Source organism: Pristiophorus japonicus, chromosome 18 (assembly GCF_044704955.1).
Source record: "Pristiophorus japonicus isolate sPriJap1 chromosome 18, sPriJap1.hap1, whole genome shotgun sequence".
In the NCBI taxonomy this organism is placed as follows: domain Eukaryota; kingdom Metazoa; phylum Chordata; class Chondrichthyes; family Pristiophoridae; genus Pristiophorus; species Pristiophorus japonicus.
Window position 1 is genome coordinate 21,095,867 of NC_091994.1, and position 10,834 is coordinate 21,106,700.

The 10,834-nt window shown below is 46.7% G+C and overlaps 1 pseudogene; it reads left to right on the forward strand.

Moving 5' to 3' along the window:
• The first annotated feature begins 10,135 nt into the window (after positions 1-10,135).
• LOC139229441 (U2 spliceosomal RNA) lies at positions 10,136-10,337 on the forward strand (annotated as a pseudogene).
• Positions 10,338-10,834: the final 497 nt, after the last annotated feature.

Below are 10,834 nucleotides of genomic sequence, written 5' to 3' on the forward strand. Positions count from 1 at the left end.
TACCGCAGAGAGGGGTGGAGGCTGGGTCATTGAATATATTTAAGGTGGAGATAGAAAGATTTTTGAACGATAAAGGAGTCAAGAGTTATGGGGAGCAGGCAGGGAAGTAGAGTTGAGGCTAAGATCAGATCAGCCATGATCTTATTAAATGGTGGAGTGGGCTCGAGGGGCCAGGTGGCCTACTCCTGCTCCTATTTCTTATGTTCTTTGAAATTACGTCAACACATTAGTCGAGATGTGCTCTCGCTGATACAGGAAACAGCCAACCACAAAGGTAAGGAGACATTTGGGGTTTGTCGTAATACTGCCAATTTCCACAAAGGACTATAAAAGCATTAGGGTATAAATTCATCTTGGACAAAATGGGCAAAAGTGACTTATGGCCAAATGACCTATTCCTATTTCTTATGTTCTGACCAGCCAGCAGCTCTTAAAGGGCTGCAGCTCGCTCTTAAAGATGAGACTTGGTTTTGATCTGCAAATGAATCATTTGTTTTGTGACAATGGGGAGGGGTTGGATTTGTGACATCTACCCAAAATAGATGTGAATTCAGCATGGGCGTGGGAGTCTGAGCCATTTTCAAGATCGTGCCTTCATATCAGTGTAGCTGGCAAGCTGCGGGCACCAAATGGGTGTTCTGCAACAGCTCGGCAGTTGTGGGAGGGCGGGGAGTCAGCCAGCTCCTACACTGAGCCAGTTGGCAGATCGGTCCTGGGGGTGGGAGTTGATCTTGGAGGGGCAATGGGGTAGGCATGGGCTGGGAGGGGGTAGGCATGGGCTGGGAGGGTGTAGGCATGGGCTGGCAGTGTGCCGCAGTATTTTTCTGTAGCTAGGAGGAGCGCTCCTTTTACGGGGCCAATAGATTTACCATCACAGCCCCAGGACATCGCTGCAGGAGTTACTCAGGGCAGTGACCTAGGCCCAACCATAGTCAGCTGCTTCATCAATGACCTTCCCTCCATTGTCAGGTCAGAAGTGGTGATGTTCGCGAATGATTGCACAGTGTTCAATTCAATTCGCAACTTCTCCACAGCAAGACCTTGATAACATTCAGGCTTGGGCTGATAAGTAGCTAGTAACATTCTTGCCACACAAGTACCAGGCAATGACTATCTCCAACAAGCGAGAGTCTAACCACTGCCCCTTGATATTTAACGGCATTACCATCACCGAATCCACCACCATCAACACCCTTGGGAAAAACATTGACTAGAAACTTAACTGGACCAGCCACATAAATACCGTGGCAACAAGAGCAGGTCAGAGGCTGGGTATTCTGTGGCGAGTGTCTCTCCTCCTGACTTCCCAAAGCCTTTCCATCATCTACAATGCACAAGTGTAATGGAATGCTCTCCACTTGCCTGGATGAGTGCAGATCCACACAACATTCAAGAAGCTCGACACCATCCAGGACAAAACAGCCCACAAGATTGGCACCCCATCCACCACCTTTAACATTCACTCTCTCCACCACCGGCGCACAGTGGCTCCAGTGTGTCCCATCTACAAGATGCAATGCAGCAACTCGCCAAAGCTTCTTCAGCACCACCTCCCAAATCCGCGACCTCTACCACCTAGAAGGACAAGGGCAGCAGGTGCATTGCAACACAAGTACTTGGATATGCACTTGAAGTGTCGTAACCTACAGGGTTACGGACCAAGAGCTGGAAAGTGGGATTAGGCTGGATAGCTCTTTGTCGGCTGGCGCGGACACGATTGGCTGAAATAACCTCCTTCCATGCTGTAAATTTCTATGATTCTATGATCTACTGGTAGTGTGGAACTCCTCTGGTGGATGGGCTTGGGTTGAAAAATTGGACACCCAACCTCATGTGCCTGATCAGTGTGAGCTGTGAGGAGGATGCTATGAGGCTGCAGAATGACTTGGATAGGTTAGGTGAGTGGGCAAATGCATGGCAGATGAAGTATAATGTGGATAAATATGAGGTTATCCACTTTGGTGGTAAAAACAGAGACAGACTATTATCTGAATGGTGACAGATTAGGAAAAGGGGAGGTGCAAAGAGACCTGGGTGTCATGGTACATCAGTCATTGAAGGTTGGCATGCAGGTGCAGCAGGCGGTTAAGAAAGCAAATGGCATGTTGGCCTTCATAGCAAGGGGATTTGAGTACAGGGGCAGGGAGGTGTTGCTACAGTTGTACAGGGCCTTGGTGAGGCCACACCTGGAGTATTGTGTACAGTTTTGGTCTCCTAACTTGAGGAACGACATTCTTGCTATTGAGGGAGTGCAGCGAAGGTTCGCCAGACTGATTCCCGGGATGGCGGGACTGACATATCAAGAAAGACTGGATCAACTGGGCTTGTATTCACTGGACTTCAGAAGAATGAGAGAGGATCTCATAGAAGCGTTTAAAATTCTGACGGGTTTGGACAGGTTAGATGCAGGAAGAATGTTCCCAATGTTGGGGAAGTCCAGAACCAGGGGTCACAGTCTAAGGATAAGGGGTAAGTCATTTAAGACCGAGATGAGGAGAACCTTCTTCACCCAGAGAGTGGTGAACCTGTGGAATTCTCTACCATAGAAAGTTGTTGAGGCCAATTCACTAAATATATTCAAAAAGGAGTTAGATGTATTCCTTACTACTAGGGGGATCAAGGAGTATGGCGAGAAAGCAGGAATGGGGTACTGAAGTTGCATGTTCAGCCATGAACTCATTGAATGGCGGTGCAGGCTCGAAGGGCCGAATGGCCTACTCCTGCACCTATTTTCTATGTTTCTATGTTTCTCCAACAGGCATTTTTGAGAGAAACTAGTGCATGGGTGAGCCTTATTTCATTTTTTTTTGATTTGTTCCTGGGATGTGGGTGTCGCTGACAAGGCCAGCATTTATTGCCCATCCCTAGTTGCCCTTGAGAAGGTGGTGGTGAGCCACCTTCTTGAACCATTGCACTCTGTGTGGTGAAGGTACTCCCATAGTGCTGTTAGGGAGGGAGGTCCAGGATTTTGACACAATGACGATGAAGGAATGGCGATATATTGCCAAGTCAGGATGGTGTGTAACTTGGAGGGGTACTTGCAGGCTCATGAGGTTGGGTGTCCAATTTTCCAACCCAAGCCCATCCACCAGAGGAGCTCCACACTACCAGTAGATCATAGTATCATAGATATTTACAGCACAGAAGGAGGCTATTACAGCCCATCGTGTCCGCGCCAGCCGACAAAGAGCTATCCAGCCTAATCCCACTTTCCAGCTCTTGGTCCGTAACCCTGTAGGTTACTGCACTTCAAGTGCATATCCAAGTACTTTTTAAAAGTGGTGAAGGTTTCTGCCTCTACCACCCTTTCAGGCAGTGAGTTCCATACCCACACCACCCTCCGGGTAAAAACATTTCCTCTCAATTCCTCTCTAAACCTCCCCCCAATTACTTTAAATCTATGCCCCCGGTTGTTGACCCCTCTGCTAAGGGAAATAGGTCCTTCCTATCCACTCCATCTAGGCTCCTCATAATTTTATACACCTCAGTGAGGTCTGCCCTCAGTCTCCTCTCTTCCAAAGCAAACAAGCCCAGCCTATCCAGATCACCAGAAATGGTGCATGGAAAAGATATGCTGTACATTTTAGTCATGTATTATTTATTGTGCTTCATAGTGGACCATTAAATGGTTTGGCCTTAACTCAGAGGTAACACCCTTGCCTCTGAATCAGAAGGTCTGACTCTGCGTCTGACTCCAGAGAGTTCAGCTAATACTTGAGTGCAATACTGAGGGTGTGCTGCACTTTTGAAGGTGCTATCTTTGGACTGAAACATTAAACCAAGGCCTCATCCTCCCTCTCAGGCAGACATAAAATGATCTCATAGTAAATTGACATGCATAGAACACCAATTACCTGTTGCTCAGTGATAGCGCTCTTGCCTTTGAATCAGAAGATTGTGGGGGCGAAATTGCCCCATTGTATAGCCCCGTTAGTGCCCGGGGGAGAGGTCGCTACTGCATCCCGGGAAATTGGCCAGGAGTTTGTGGAGGTGTTACCATGGCAGTGCTGTGCCCCGGGGTTAGTGCTCTGGGTTGCCGCACAACCGGCGATGACATCATCGGCGTGTGCGGCAACCCCTCACCGCCCCGCGCCGGCCCCTTACAGCCCCGTGGGGGAAATTGCCCCGTGGGCTATGAGGCTGGCATGGGGGGATGTCAATGCCAGCTTCCCAGGTCCCACTCCAGGGATATGAGCATAAAATCTAGGTTGACACTCCAATGCAGTACTGAGGGAGTGCTGCACTGTCAGAGGTGCCATCTTTCAGATGAGATGTTCAACCGAGGCAACATCTCCTCTCTCAGATGGACGTAATAAACTCCATGACACTATTTTGAAGAGGAGAAGGGACGTTATCCTGGCATCTTAGCCAATATTTATCCCTCAACGAACATCACTAAAACAGATTATATCATTGCTGTTACTGGAATCTTGCTGTGCACAATTTGGCTGTTTTATTTCCAACGTCACAATGCTGACTACAATTCAAAAGTATTTCATTAGCTGTGCAGCACTTTGGGACATCCAGAAGTCATGAAAGGCGCTATATAAATGCAAGTCCTTTCTTTTCAGAGGTTTCCTGACTCTTTTATCTGTACTTCCAACATGAGTAAACATGAATTTATTCTTATTGTAGTCACTGTTGTAGGAAACAAAGCAGCCAAATATTTAGGAGCTGGAAGTCTAGCCAATTTTTTCTCATCTCTAACTTGGGAGACTGAAGCCAATTATAACACTTCGGTCCCGAAATTCAATACCGCTGGAAGGCTGGTGCTCCACCAACCTTATTATGGCCATTAGCGACAACATTTTTTCATGGCTGGGCCACCCCATATTCAACTCCAAAAGTGACCAAATGGGTTCCAACACTAATGAACCCTTCCAAAGTGGATTTTTCAATGGCGTGGCTGTGTTAATTTGAGCGTTATCACCACTGAGAAATTCAGCATGCAGGTAAGCGTTTTCAATGAGCCAGCTGCTCCCTGGCCTTTTTAAAGGCCAGGGTTGCAGCAAGACCCTGAGGGGGGAAGGAGGTTGGAAGGATGGCCTATGTAAGAGGTGCACGGAGAGCCAACGGGTTCACTGATATGGAGCTGGAGACACTGATGGACGGTGTGGGGGACAGAAGAAGAATACTGTTTCCTGACATGGAGAGACCTGGTAAACCGCCAGTACATAATGCATGCAATGAGATTGCAGGGGTGGTGTCAGGCACCTCCGTAAATGTGAGGACGCACCCACCCAGGAGGGTGCTGGCCAGTCTGCACCCGGCCCTTCCAGAGTGGCGATGGGTCGACGTCTCCTAGCTCTGGGGCAACGGGGATACTCCTCCTCCTCCTCCTGCGTCTCCTCCTCCTCCTCCTCAGGTGATACTGCTGGCTCGACCTCCAGCGGCTATCCCCTCATGACCAAGTTGTACAGCATGCGGCAGACCACGACAATTATGGAGACCCATTGAGGAGAGTACTGCAAGTTGCCACCAGAGCGGTCCAGACACTGAAACCTCTGCTTAAGGATGCCTATGCATTGCGCAATGATGCACCTGGTGGCACAATGAGCGTCATTGTATGCATGCTCTGGCGCTGTCCTTGGGTGTCGCAGAGGAGTGAGTAGCCAAGTGGACAGGGGCTATCCCTTGTGCCAAAGCAGCCAACCGTAATCCTGATTCGGGCCGGTGAAGACGACGGGCACACTGGTCTGGTGCAGAATGAACGAATCATGGCTGCTGCCACCCTTGCCCGCTGCCTGTCTGCACGGTGCTGATGGCAATGCCTTCTACTGCGTGCTGCCCTGCTTCTGACCAGGTGTTGCCCTCCCAACACTCCTCCCATCCTCAGCGTGAACCCTGCCAAACAGGTCTCTGCAGCCCACAGGACTCCACTAAAGAGTCAGACCTAAAAGTTGTACAAAAGTACTGGGGTATTTGCAAACCTCTGAGCAGCACTCAGCAGGTTTAATGGAACCAAAACAATTAATAAAACTATACGAAAAGATAAATACTGCGCATGCTGAAAAATGAAATAAAAACAATAATAATGAATAAAACTATATCAAAAGATAAATACTGCGGCTGCACGCAGGAAAATGAAATAAAAATAATAATAAGTAATAAAAAATGTTACCTACCAAATGGCCCCAGTGGTGTCGCGTTCGAGCTCCAAACCTTGTGGGGGCACTGCCGGGAAAAGTCCTACCTTTTCCTCGGTGAATTGCGCTGTGGTAGTCCCTTTCCAGTGGCCTGCACGCGGCAGAGCTCACCACTGGAAACCTTCCATTACAGCGGCTTCACCGTGCCGTTTCCGGCGGAAGTGAACACCGCTGAAATCCTCCCCGCAGCGGCCCATCAATTTTTTCCGATCAACCACCCAAACTCCGCGGTCCCTTCGGGGTCGGTGAATTTCAGGCCCTCCCACTCCTGCTCCAAACTAGTTTTAGCTGACTCAGCACAAACTGCAGGCCAATCTGGGGCCTTCCTCACTTATATGTTCCTAAGATTCATAAAGCATTTACCAACTGAGCTAGAACAGACATTCTTTCAGCCTTCCTTATCGATGTGAATCCAATTCAGGCCGTCGATGCAGATGTCATGCTTGACCTCGGGATATAATAGTTTAAAATCCCACATTTTGGATAAGTTTACAAAATCGTTCACTCTATCATGAGCCTATCTGAGGTGTTGTTATTACATTTTCATTTTCCTCACCTCTTCTTACATTGGCCATTTCTCACAGCAAAGGATAATAAAAAAAAAACCTCAGATTTAATATGCAGTCATCTATAGAGCAGGTCAGATAACAGATTGATGTGGGAACCTGTGTGAAACAGGTTGTGATGCGTTGATTTAAAACACAAGGTATAGGGAGTTCATCTACCTACGCTTTAACTCTGAGCTGAATGTAAAAATAAGAGTTAACTTTGCCATTTATTGAAGCAATGCTGCAAATTAAGAAATAATAAAGTAAAATGGTGATTTTCAGTACCAAAATGTGTGTTTAGGTGTACCGAAGAAACAAAGCACGTCTAAAACCAAAGGAAGATGCATCCCCTACACACCCATTACCTCATTTATAGTTTCAGCCCTGCACATGTTGCATTCAGTTGCTCCAAACTGAATTGCGTAGCCTCTCCAAGCTTTATATTCAAGGCCCTCCTCACTCAAGGTCAGTCCATACTCCAGAAGATATTAAATTACTTGCCTGGCACGGGTGTTAGCTTTTACTTAACCACTGAAATCAGCAGGATATAGCATCAGCTGGCTGTAGTACCCGAACGGGAAACCCCTGCTTTACTGACCCAGATGGCACCATCAGTGCCAAGAATTTCCAACCTTCCAGGATTGTCCTGGAGTCTCCAGGAATTGAAGATTGGCAGCGACTACTGACATCGAAGCTGAAGTGGTTGCGCATGCGCAGTGTGAAATGGCGGTGTTTTTTTACCCAGAACACGTCCGGCGATAGAATAGGCCCTATAAATATTGCAAGGGCCTGGTGTGCAGAGAAGGCTCGGTGCGGGGTGAGATTACGTGGGTGCGCAGTCCAGCCAGTCGGGTGATGGAGATGGAAGGCGGCGAGAAGATTCCGAAGCGAGGAGGAGGCGGCGGAGTACAGGGGAGCAATGGAACCGGTGGGGAGGCTCTGTAAGTGTTGTGTATCTGTAAAGCATGCACTCCCATGTTCCGCCACCAGGGAGCTCATCCCCTGAAGTCCCAAGGGATCCCAGCATCCCTTGGGAGCACTGTATATAAGCCGGCCCCTAAGGCCTGTTCCTCGCTCTGGAGTGTCTTATTAAAGACTGAGGTCACTGTTACTTTAACCTCCCTGTGTGCAGTCTCATCTGTGTTAGGAACACAATAGTAAGCACCTGGTGTAGGCCTCAAGCTCCAAATAAAGTTGTATTTTTTTCATTTTCTTTGAACACTTTCATTTATTAATTATAAAAATATTAGAGCTAGGGGGGAAAAAAATGCTGTTTCACTAACAGGCAAGATTAATCCGATTGGATAAAGAAAAGTCTCTTGCATTTCCAATTGGCGTGGGGAGGCAGTGTGTTTGGAGGATAAACCAATGGAGTGTGGCAATCGGCTTGGTTGAAGTGGGGGGTCATGTGATGAAACCTCCAGTAATATGTTTAACCAGAGGTTAGAGATGGGAAATAAATGCTGACCTTGTCAGTGACACCCACATCCTGTGAATGATTACGTTTATTTTTAAGTTGGCAGTCCTAGCAGTGCCTCTGACATGAACCAGAATTGTATCTGTTTTCTCCGAAAAGGGTTAGACATATAATTCTGACCCTACTGGGCCATATCAGCACTTACTGTAGTAATTCCTCTCCTGGCAATAATACATCATACTTTATTAAAGGAGCATCAATAACCTTGCAAAGTTATTAGGTGAGCGTTGTCCCACTGGTTATAAACACAACACGCTATTACTGATTGATATTTCCTCGATGCCATTCTGTCATTTGTTTGTGAGAATGTGAAAATAAAAATGTCAATTGGATTTCCTTTCACTTTCCAGAATGGTGGCAATCTTCCTTCAATTGGCTATTTTTTGACACCTTTCTATCCAGATTTTGGAAGTTATTTCTAAAAACCATTCTGCTGCCTTCCTTACGCCATGCTTTGTTCCACCAATGTGCTGTTCCCCAGAATCACATTACCACATCCATTTTATTTAGAGCTAACATAAGTTCACATTAAGGTCATTTGTGCTAATGAACAGTGTAACAGAGGTGCCCAATTCTGAGTGTGTAGCATTAGAGGTATTACATTACAGAAAACTTCTTGTGAATGCACAGTTGTTTTTCAGAAAAGGAGAATTCCATTTGTCTCTTGTACAGATACTGCTGCTTTCTGCACATGCAGTAGAATAAAAGTTAGGATTGAGAAAACGTCACACATAGTTCTTTGAATTTTGTCCAATTCTGGTCACTGCATTCAGGAAGGATGTGAAGGCCTTAGAGAGGGCACAGAAAAGATTTACAAGAATGGTTCCAGGGACGAGTGACTTCAGTTACGTGGATAGACTGGAGAAGCTGGGGTTGTATTCCTTACAGCAGAGAAGGTTGAGAGCAGATGTGAAAGAAGTATACAAAATCATGAGGGGTCTGGACAGAATAGATAGAGAGAAACTGTTCCCATTGGCGGAAGGGTCAAGAACCAGAGGACACAGATTGAAGGTGATTGGCAAAAAAGCCAAAGGTGACATGAGGAAAAACTTTTTTATGTAGGATCTGGAATGCACTGCCTGAAAGTCTGCATGGCTACAGGAAAAATTTGCAGGGCTACGGGGAAAGGGCAGGGGAGTGGGATTAGCTGAGGTGCTCTTGCAGAGAGCTGGCACGGGCTCGATGGGGCAAATGGCCTCCTTCTGTGCTGTAACCTTTCTATGATTCTATGATTCTAGACTTTCATTGTTTTGCTCTTTAATCAGAAGCAGTATAAACCATGTTAATCTTTGTTAGGCTTTGGTGCCAAGCCTGTATCCACCTACTGTCTGTTGAGTCAGGAATCTATTTCCATTTTCAATTTCAGTTGCGTCTGTGCGAGATGGCAATCTCTTCAATGCATAAAAGTGTAAGAATATAACAACAAAAAACACCATTCGGCCCATCCATCTGATTTCATTATCTCAATCATTTTAAGATCCATTGGCTTAAGTTACCCCACCCGCTTGTGGAGGCCCCCTTCACACTCTACGCCAACCCTCCTGTCCCCCCAATCTCCCCAACTTGAGACAGATCTGCCAGTCCAGGCCTATTACTCACCTGCATGTTGCTACATAGAAGGGGACACACACATGAAGCCCCCATCCCTATTTCAGGCAGAATTTTTAGCAGCCCAAAATGAGAACAGAGACCCACAGTAATTAGCTCCTCCCCAAATGCCCAGATAGGGGCAGCTTTGTATCACCAGCATTGCAGAAACTCTGCAATCATATCCTGATACACAAGGTCCCAACTTTGCTCGGGAGTTTCCTTTGTCTTATGTCTGGAGAATATTTAAGTTGATTGCACTCTCCCTGACCACACAAAGGGTAGTGAGGTCAGTTGTGAAGGTCTAACTCATTGGGATTGCTGACTTGTGTGTTCCCGGGAGGATTTCGCAAGTCGTGGAAATGCAACATTTTCCAATTAGCTCTCGGCCTTTTGGCTAAGATCATGCGTAACTGACCTGACAGGGGAGTAACCATGACCCCAACGTGGTTCTCCCTGGATCAGGAAGGTGATTCTCCTATGCTTTTTGGAAATAGGAGGTGGGTGGGGTGGCTTGACCCATCCACCTCCATGGCACGAACCTGGTATTGCAGTACTTCCAGGAACGGTGCAGTGGCTCTCGGCCTTTTGGCTAAGAGCATTGGCGCAGAGTGATCCTTGATGTGTGCAAGGTGACCTCTGGCGTTTGTGATTTGACAAAGAATTGGAAAGATTGGCAACGAATAAAAAAAAAAACATTTTCCAATTAGCAGTAGCATGACTCAGCACTAAGGTTATCTCTGCAACCAGTGGGCACCGGAGGGACTGGAGTGCATCAACCCCGGAAACCAAATTTTAATTTCATTTATTAAGCTTCATTTAAACTTTTTTCATTAATTTACAGGTGTTACTGGTTGTGCCCCTTTAACAAGGGGGAACAGGGTTGATGTTTTTTTGATTAATGAAATAGTCAGCACTAAGGTTATCTACCTAATAAGAGCAAGGCCCTGATAACCACAGCCCAATCACAGGTCAGCCCTTTAACAGGCAGGAAATTAATCCCTTGATCTCTTTAAGATACCAGGCAGGCTGTTTCAATGTTCCAGATGTCCTGTACAGAACATCGAAACCTAATG